The following is a 10,538-nucleotide window of genomic DNA, read 5'->3' on the forward strand; positions in this document are numbered from 1 at the left end:
TATCCATTAACCCATGGATTACAGGGATTCCACACCCCAATAAATAACCCTGCTTCACCTTTCCCCCCTCCCTCCCTTCCTTCCCTGCTAAATTCCCTTCCCACAGCCCCTCCTCCCCGAGGGGCAGCAGCTGCTCCTGGTCTGCAGCACAGATCCCACAGGTGGGAGGGATAATGAGGGAATTCCTGCAGATTTTGGGAATCCCAGGCCCCCACCTTGCACCCCCAGCCCTCCTGGCCCTCTGCAGGGAGAGTTTTGGGATAGAAACATGGATCTGAGTGGGGTGACAGGGAATTCCATGGGATCTCAGGAGGGTGAGCAGGGGCTGTGTCCTGCTCTGGGTTCCCACAGGAGGGACATGGCCCTGGTGGAGGAGCCACCAGTGTTCCAGCAATGTTCCAATGTTCCAGTAGATCACGGTTTAAAAAATTGTCTGTTTGTGCTCCTGGCTTTCCTCTGTCTCTGAGTTTTGCTGTATTACAGAATGGCTTTAAAATTTCATTATTTCCTTTCCCTCTCTTGCCCCAAACCCCTGATATTTGCGCTATTGATCCACACTTGTGCTCAGCCTCACACCCAACACCTTTCCCTCAGTGCAAAACCTCTCTCATTTACTGAGGTTTCCAGCTTCAAACCATTGCCAAGCACATCCCAGAGAGCTGATTTCTTAACTAACCATTGCAGGGGGAAAAAATGAATTAATTCCCTTCACAAAGCCCTACATGCAGGGCATGTTGAGTCTTTTGAAGGATCCATGACCTGAATTGGCTGCAAATTCCAAAGGTCTCGGGGGCACTGGAAATGCTGATTCCTCTCCCAGAGCAGCAGTGGCTATTGCTAAATTTGGGTCTGAATTTGGAGGGGTTTTCATCTCTCCTCAGCTTCTTCTTTTTCAGATCCTTCCTTTTTTTCATTGTCATGCAGGGAAGTCAAACTCCTGTGCTGTGAAATTGCAAACTGTTTCCATGGAGATGATTAATATGTTCATAAGTCCCCAATAATTCATTCACTGCGGGACCACTGAGGGTGAAATGTTGGCTGGCAAAAGAAGATGCCTTTAAAAGCTGATTTTATTTTTTTCCCTTTTGTAATAACCCGAATAAAGAAACAAAACAATTAAATAAGTGCAATGCGAGCAACATGAATATTTTCAATTATTGTGTCTCATCCCAACAATTTTAACTTTAGTAAAAGTAATGGAATATCTTGTCATCAAACCTTTCAATAATTAAAAGGTGAAGGGATGATAATTAAGGCATGTAGATGGTGGATTATTGTTATTTCCATAATTCCATCCTGTGAGAGGCACTCTGGGGCAGCTGGCTGACAATAATTCCCCTTCAGGAATCATCTCCTGCTTGTGGAACTGCTCGGCTCCAAGGGAACTCATGGCAAACTCTGATTTTTGATGGACACTGGATTGAGCCTTTCCAAAAAGTTTAATGGGAACTGGAGCAGCTATCAGTCCTTTGGAACAGCCCTATTTTTAAATAAGTCAGAGTTTTACTTAGACTCAAACAAAAATAGAGATACAAAATTAATATCATTGGGTTTCCACTTCATTTGACCTCAAATTAGCAACAAAACTGTTAATAGAGGAAAAAATAAAGAGTGGTCATACTAGAACAGTCATTAAAGAGGAAAGTAAAAATACCTGAGAGTTTTCACACATTTTGCCTTTTTTATTGCTTCTCCTCATTAATGAATCATTTTCTACTAAAGCTGTGATGCTAAAATTCAGCCAAACATCCTGGGATGTGAGAGACAAGCAGAGCTCCTCCACTTACTTAATATAGACCTCTCAGCTGATGGCAGAGCTGGAAAAACTCACTTCAAAGCACACGGGCAGAGATGAAGGGCTGCATGTGGAAGATGGAAATGCTTATCCTGGTCCAGACCCTCCAAAGAAGCAGAAGCAATTAATTTTAATTAGATTAATTAAAAGTTATTTGAAATTTCGCACTGCACTTTTGACACCCCGGTTCCCGGTTACCTGGTTTGACCCCAGGAGATCTCAGGGGTTGGGGCAAAACTCAGGACTGAAGTGGCAAAAAATGAAAATGTTTGTTTCCTCATTTTGGAGATGGCAAAAAGCATCACAGGGTGACCTCACAGATCCATTTTACAAGCTGGGTCTGCACAAAAATCCTGTGGTGCCTGTCTCAGTTTGAAAAGCCAGGTGTCTGCTAAGGAAGGTGGAAGCCTCTCCAGAAATGCAAAATGTAAATCCCATCTCTCTGGATTATTATAGTTTTGAAATTAAGGGGCTCTCAGGCAAAGATATGGGAATAGGAATAACAGTTTTTTATTAGGGAAAAAAATAAAATTAAAATTAAAAAGCAATAATACAAAAAAAGACTGCCAGAGTGAGAGCAGACCCTGCCCCCTGTGTGCCAGGGCGGTGTCCCAGCCCCATCCCGTGGGGGCTCAGCCCTCCTGCAGTGCCAGCTGTGGCTCTGCTGCAGCAGGGATCCTGCACAAGGGGGGAGTTTTCCTCTGCAGCTCCAGGGCTGCTGCAGATGGGCCTGGGCTGCTCTGGGAGTGCAGGGCAGCACAAAGCTGCTCCTCTGGGAGTGCAGGGCAGCACAAAGCTGCTCCTCTGGGAGTGCAGGGCAGCACAAAGCTGCTCCTCTGGCAGTGCAGGGCAGCACAAAGCTGCTCCTCTGGGAGTGCAGGGCAGCACAAAGCTGCTCCTCTGGGAGTGCAGGGCAGCACAAAGCTGCTCCTCTGGGAATGCAGGGCAGCACAAAGCTGCTCCTCTGGGAGTGCAGGGCAGCACAAAGCTGCTCCTCTGGGAATGCAGGGCAGCACAAAGCTGCTCCTCTGGGAGTGCAGGGCAGCACAAAGCTGCTCCTCTGGGAGTGCAGGGCAGCACAAAGCTGCTCCTCTGGGAGTGCAGGGCAGCACAAAGCTGCTCCTCTGGGAGTGCAGGGCAGCACAAAGCTGCTCCTCTGGCAATGCAGTGGCCAATGGCTGCTGTGCTGTCCCAAAGCTCAGATTGTACCCAGGTAGGAATGCTTGGCTCCTCCCCTGGGCGGAGCATCTCCCCATGGGATGGTGGGATTGGGTCAGCCATGCAGGGCAAATCCCATTCCCTGCCAGAAGAAAGGGAAGGAACCAACACCTCGGGTCCTCTGGATCCAAATCCATCCTGTTTTCTGCAAGTCTGGGAGACCTTGAGAAAGGTCTGGTTGTAAAAGAGCTGGGAGAAATTTCTGTGAGAAATTTTGGTATTATCCGGGAGAAATATGGTGAGCAGCTGAAGTTGTGTTTTTATTTTATAATACAAAATTCTGGAATTCTGAGGGGTGGCTGGCAAAGCTACACAATCTCTGCCATTCAAATTCTACAGGAATAAACTCCTGCAGAAACTCCCAAATAACATTGACACGGCTCCACAGAGCTGCAGCAATGCAGGATTTCCCTCCTATTGGAGTAAATGGAGATTTTTTTACAAAAATAAAATCACTCTGGAATTGCAGTGCCCTTCCTCTAACAGTGCACATATAAATACATTGCCAGTGTAAGGGGAATGTAATCAAATTGAAATATATTCCTGTTTGACACTTTCATCTGCTTTCTCCTGTTTCTTTCCACTGGAAAAGGACTTTTCACAAGGGCACACAGCTGTAGGATGAGGGGGAAGGGCTTTAAGATGAAGCAGGGTAGATTTAAATTAAATATTAGGAAAAAATTGTTCCCTGGGAGGGTGGGAAAGGACTGGAATGGAATTCCCAGGGCTGCCCCTGGATCTCTGGCAGTGCCCAAGCCAGGCTGGATAAGGCTTGGAGCAACCTGGGATACTGGGAGGTGTCCCTGCCATGGCAGGGGTGGAATTGGATGAACTTTAAGGCCCTTCCATTCTGTGACTCAATGATCCCATCAAACCACTGATTCCATGGAATTTCCAGCCCCACAGTTAAAGAGAGTTCACACTTGGCAACTTCTCTCTAGCCCTGGGATCAGATTTCTCTATTTCCAAATCTGTTTTCATGTTCCTGCGCAGCATTGGCAGCCCCAGCACGGAGCTGCCTGTTCACACAGAGGTTTTGGGAATAATGTGTGGGGAGAGGGATAAATTCAGTGCTGCCCCAAAGTCAGCCAGGGCAGCAGCTGCTCTGGCTCCAGCCCTGATCCTGCTGCAGTGGAGCAGGGCCAGGGAGACTCCAGCTCTGCCCACGGGCTCTCATCCATGAGGTTTGGATGGGAGCTCCTGGCTCGTGGGTGAAAGGCAAATCCAAGCTCCAGCTGCAGTTAAACGCTGTGCTGGGTGATGCAGCTGCTGTGCCAGGAGCAGGGAGCAGCCTCCAAAAACCCAGGAGCTCCAAATCCCAGCTCAGATGGGGCTGCACCTGGGCCAGGCTCGTTTGGGAGCATCCCATCGACTGCATGGACAGGGAATGGGGCCCTCTGCAAGCACAGGCTTCCAAAGTCCAAGGGACATCTATTAAACAGCCTGGATTTCTCTCTTTTTAAAGGCTTTTGATTTCTTTCTTCTCTAATCCTTCAAATTTCTCTCTTTTTAAAGGGGTTTAATTTCTCTCTTCTCTAATCCTTCAAATTTCTCCTCTTTAAGGCTTTTAATTTCTCTTCTTTAAGGCTTCAAATTCTCTCTCCATTGAGGCTTTTCATTTCTCCACCTAGAACCTGACCTCAGCTGAGCCTGTCAAATTTAAATTTTCCTGACTAAAAATGTTGGGAATCCACCCTTTATCCTGGGATCACATTCCCAAAACCTCCCATTTGGGTGTGATAAGGACACCCAAATTACAACTAATATTATTAAGGATACTCCCAATTAACCAGCACTTTTAAAGCAACATTAAAGGTGTTCATTAAAATCCTTAATTCCCAGAAGTTCCTGATCTCCATCCCTCACTGACAGGGCTGAGCTATGGCACAAACCACAAATGGAAATCCAATTCCTGGCCCTGCTCAGCTGAGCTCGGATCATGAAACCACCTCAATGGTACAGAATTAACAGCAATAAATGCAATTTCTGCTGGGCATTGTTTCCAGGTTCAGGCCTGGGTTATCCACTGGGTGAGGAAAATCTGCAGGACTCCTGAAATAGGCTCTAGCAGCTCAGTGAGGAGAGAAGGCTTTGGAAATCCCAGTTTGGATTGATCCTTAATTTTACAGCTTTGTGTTCTTCTCAATGAGCTGGGTTGTTTTGTAACTCAAAGTCTTCATTCTCTCAGCTTCAAATGACTTCTTTAAATGTAATTTTAATTGGGCAGGTTGTCTAAGATCTCCTGCCTAAATGTGATTTTTGTTGCTAATTCTTTTTTTTTTTTCTTTTGGCCTGGTTTTGCAGCTTTTTTCTTGCCTATATTAAACAGCAGCAGCAAACAAACTCAGCTTTAATAGCATGTAAAATTTGGCTTTAATCAAGAGAGACAAGGATGCTGTTGAACCCTTCCAGAAAAAAAAAGAAGGGCTGAATTCCCTCCTTAAGTTTCTCAGCAAAACTTAATCAAACCCATGAGGGAAAACCAACAAAAAGTTTCATAGTATTAAAAGAAAGATTCACAAATTCCAGGTAATTTTCCACCTCTTCTCCAGCCCAGTTTCATTTAGGTAGATGGGATTTGCAGGGCCTCCTGCAAAATAAAATACTTGAAGCAATTTTTTATGACAAGATGAAATTCATCCTTAGTGGTACCTCAGCTCTTCCTGAGCCGTGGAGAAGTTGTCACTCACAAAGAGAATTTCAGGTCTAATTACCTCCATTTTCCAAGAGGAAAATGTGTCCTTACAAGCATAAAGTGAGCAGCAAATACATTTATTATAACAAATCACCCAATAACGCCGCCAGCACAAGGAGATTGGGTGCTGGGATGACATGATATCATTTCAAAGAGAAAATACAATTCTTATCAAGCACCCAGCAGCTTTTAAAACAGATTTACTGATGGGGACAAGCTGTGTGTAAAACAAGGAGCTCGTAGTTGGCTGCTCCTTCCATATTTTATTTATAGACTCCCCAATTTGCCAGTTAACCACACAATCTGTCTTGGAAATGTTTAATAAAACTGCTGCTCTCTCCTAGTTCATCCTGCTGGCTGAAATTCCTTGAATTGTTGCAACCAAAATTGGACACTTGGTGATTTATGGGGGTAATGACTGCTCGCTGCTCCCCTCAAATGGGCTGGGAAAATAATTGTTATTCATTTTTATGCTTTCATTTATTTTTCCTCTCTTCAAGCACTGTCTCCTAATGTGTCTTAAAAATATGAAATTTTAGGAATGGAAGGAGTTACAGTCTTGTGTCCAAGGGCTGATATTGAAATGTTCTTGGTGGTCACAGTTTCCAGGGGGAGCAAAGGGAATTAAGGATCTGGATCCTGGGCATGATGGAATTATCCTCTCTGATGGTTTTTAAAAGCCTAAATGAGGCTGCACGAAAAAAATCACTTTTTTTTTTGTCAATGTTTGTCTTTAATGCAGCAGTTCACACTCTCCTTTGTACTGATAAGCAAGGGAGTGAAGGCACCATCACTGGCAGCTCTTCCTGGATATCCAGGAGTCATTAAAATCCCACATTTAATCCCTTTGATTAAATTAAATCAAAGGAAAAGATTGACCCTCCTATTGTAAAATAAGCTACCAAAGGCAGGAAGAGGACTGTGATTAGCAGGGTTTCTATTTGTGCTCCCACCCCTAAAACTTTATAGGCCAATCCTACACGTGGTTATTTGTTCCCAAAAAATTCCCAGCTACTACATTGATCTGCAAAATGTGGATGAGTTTCCTGCATCAAATTCCTGTGTAAATTTTCAGGGGGAAAGGGGCCTGTCAAAATCTTGGAATTAATTTTAATTTTATTCCCCTAGAAATCTTTATAGAAGAGTTGGCTTGACACAAGATCAGGAGTTGGAAGAGAAAGTAAAATAGAATATGAGGGCCTGAACTGGGTCTCAGAGACCCTAAGCCAGAGAAAACAGGGAAAACCATCCCCACAAATCTTCTGGGTGTGATTCATGATCATTTTGAAGGCTTTATTCATGCTGGCAAAACCACATTTTGTAGACAGTTACATATTGGATTCCTCGTCAGAGTAAGCTACCAAATATTCTGTGCCTGGGATTCCTAAAAAGAACCTTAAATATTGATAAAGAATGTCAATATCTGAGAGTATGAGAAGATTTCAAATTTGGTTTGATGGGTTTGGCATTTGAACTTATCTCCTTCCTGCATGGTGCATTTGCTTTTTGGAAAATGCCTCACAAAGATCCAATTTTCACTGGTACTGTTAATAATGGGAACTGCAGTGATGGACAAGAGGAAAGGATTTAATTTCATCACTATATAAAATATATAAAATATAAATTTGAGACGGTAAACATTCTTGGAGAAAACTGAGCTTGGGGTACTCAAAATATTTTAATTCCAAGTAGCAAAAAATGCTGTAGTGGAGGAAAAGAAAGGGAGAGAGAGGGGAAAAGGAGCTCAAAAAAATAAAAGAGACTCTTTAAACACCAAAGGGTTTTTAAAAGAATCAAATCCAAACTGAGTCAATTAGTGCCATCCATGCCATTCATATTAATTAAAAATCGCTTATCACCAGATTATATTGCTTGTTTGCACCATCCTTACTTCATTAGCGCTAATTGGAAGTAATTACGACTGATATGTGAAATATTTAATTAAAAGATTTATCTGCTCCTATTGTCATGTTTCTGGAGCATCTGCAGTGCTGACAGGACTCCAATTCCACCTCTGGATCTTCTGGGAGCCTCCCCAGCCTTTCCTGTCTGTTTTCATCCTGGGCTGGAGTCCGACCATCCAGGAAAGGATCCCAGCCTCAGGCTTCACCTTCCCCTCAAGAAATCCATACCCTGAGGGGAGAACTGATGGCTTCCTACCCTGATTGCTGAGAAACTGAGAACGGGCAGTCCCACTGATACTCCCCATCTCGCTCAGCACTCTCCTCTTCCCTTTGGAGTCGCCCACCAGATTCAGCCAAGTTTGACCAAACAGAAAACGCAATTTCTTTCCTTGGGTTTCACGTGTGGGCACAGAAAAAGGGCTCTGCATTTATGCCCTCCCTCCTGAGGCCTCAAAGTGGAATTCCTCCTTTTACTCCTCAGACATTTGAATGAAAAAACCCTGGGAGATCCAAGAGCTTCACCCAGAACCCCAGGAGGGGAAGCCAAACCAGTGGCTCAAGAGTCAGGCTCTGCTCTCTCCCAGCTCTTTTCCCCTCAGTAGCAACAAGGACTGACAGGAGCAGTGAAAAACAGGTTCTGCTCCATGACCTCCCCAATCACTGCTGTTCTCCTCATGCTCCCAGGAATGTCTGCTGGGAATGCTGGCCCAGCTGCTGAGGGTGAGGAGCTCACCCTGCGCCCCTCATGCCCAGCCTGGGCACGGTGAGGGCTCCTCTGCTCTGGCTGCAAGGAACAGACACGGAGCTTCCCAGCTCTGAGAACTCTGGAATCGCTGAGGTTAGAAAAGATCTCCAAGATCAAGTCCACACTTGGCCAAACACCACCTTGTCAATCAACCCACATCACCAAGTGCCACACACTTGCTTGTTGTTGAAACCTTCCAGGAGTGGTGGTTCCACCACAGCCCTTCCAATGCTTAATCACCCATTCAGGGAAGAAATCTTTTCCTAAACTCCAACCTGAATTTTCCCTTGAGGCCAATTCCCCTTTTCTTGTCACCTGGGGGAAGAGGCCGACCCCCAAATTCCATTGTGCTCCATTAAAAGACTCATGGTAGGTAAAAACCCTCTGTTTTCTGTCCCAATACCCTATAAACTCCATTATTTTATTTTAAATGCAGCCTAGTGATTACTCTTGCTGTGCTCCTGTCACCCTGTAACCATCAGCACTGTTTTATGGGTGTATTTTGAAAGCTACACTCAGAAAAGATCCTTTTCATTGTGTTACAATGATTCCTATAAAACTGGCTCTTTTTTGCAAACCACACCACATAACTTGGTCACAAGGCACTGCCAGGCTTCAGGATCTCTCTCAGGCACAAAATGAATGTTCTGAATCATCCACTGCAGCTTGGCTAAACCCAGCTCTTCACACTGGTGAGGGAAAAGTGCCTTTTATAATCTCATAAACTGGGAGGCTGAAATTATCACTGCAGTTGTCAAGAGCTTTATAGAGATTAAATCTCCTCCATGATAGACTGGTAGCAAAGCTGAGGGTTGGTTTATGAGGGGAAAAAAGCAACCATAAAGAGAGAATTGGCCTCGCTCGCCCTCCCCAAACCTTGTTTGAAAACTCTTCCTGGCGCTCCTACAACAACAACAACAACAACAAAAAAGCACAAAACCACAAAGAAATGAATGGTCTCTTCCTGATTTTTTCCTTCCTTATCAAACGAGGAAGGTGATACAAGGAGCATCACCTCCTGCAGGATGATATGGCTCCCATGGGAATTGGGAACATTTTCAGGGAAAGAAGTGCACGTTCAGTAGGGGGGTAGTCCTGAGATTAAATCTTTTCACCTTGGCTCAAGGGTGAGGCAGTGCCTTGGGTGTGGGGGTCCCTTAAGCTGCCACATTTTTAAACAAAAAGCTCATGAGGAAATCAATTTTAGGGCAGAGAATGCAGTTTGGATCAGAGAACCACAGAAGGGAGGTTGCTGGAAGGAGAAACCTTGGGAGTAGCACAAGAGGTGCTGAAAGATTTGTTGGTCAAGGTTCTGCTTTAATCCAGCTCACTCCACATGGGGAATTACATTTATTTATTCAGATAATCACTTGGAATTTGTTTCTTATCACTCCCTGGATAAATCCATCAGAAATCAGTCTGACATCCAGCTGAAGACAAGGGAGCATTGTCCAGTTGGAATTCTTCATGCACATCATGGGGATCAATAAAGGAGGTTGCAATTAACTCAAGATAAAGTGGATGAAAAGCCTTCCCCAAACTCACAGGATGCTTTTAATGGAAAGTTGTGGTTGATTATTTTTGTTAAAGGATGGGGAGGTACTCAAGTAGCCCAGATCCATATCTCAGGAATTATTTAATGGCAGATATTCCCAGCAGATGCTGAACGCAGCTCTTCCAGAGATAATGACAGAAAACTAATCAAAGCAAAGCTTTAAAAACGAGAAAAACAGACCTCCCAAACTCCATTCTCAACATCCTTACCCTGTTACACAACTTCTTAAATCAAAGAAACTCAGACTTTTTTGACAGAATCGACACCATCTGTAAATTCATGCAAAAAAAATCCAGTCACTTTCCACCAAAAAGTTCACATTTGGATTACTTTTCCTTCATGTTAGCTTTCAAATAAGCCTTCCTCCTGCATCCAGCCAAAGCCTTTACTCTGACATTGCCTTGAGATGCTCTGGCTGTTAGTAATAATAAGGACAAGTGAGAAATTATTAAAAGAGATTTATTGAAAGTGACTGAATGCTCCAGGGTACCATAGGAGGAGGTTCGATCCTCAGAACAATTTTATACAGCATATTGAGGCTCTTCAGACTTTCAACTTACAAAAAAAATAAAATGGAAAGTTTCTCCTGATTCAGAGCTACTTTGACAAAGCTTCAAAGCAGCAGC

This window comes from Ammospiza caudacuta, chromosome 11 (genome assembly GCF_027887145.1).
Source record: "Ammospiza caudacuta isolate bAmmCau1 chromosome 11, bAmmCau1.pri, whole genome shotgun sequence".
Classification (NCBI taxonomy): Eukaryota; Metazoa; Chordata; class Aves; order Passeriformes; family Passerellidae; genus Ammospiza; species Ammospiza caudacuta.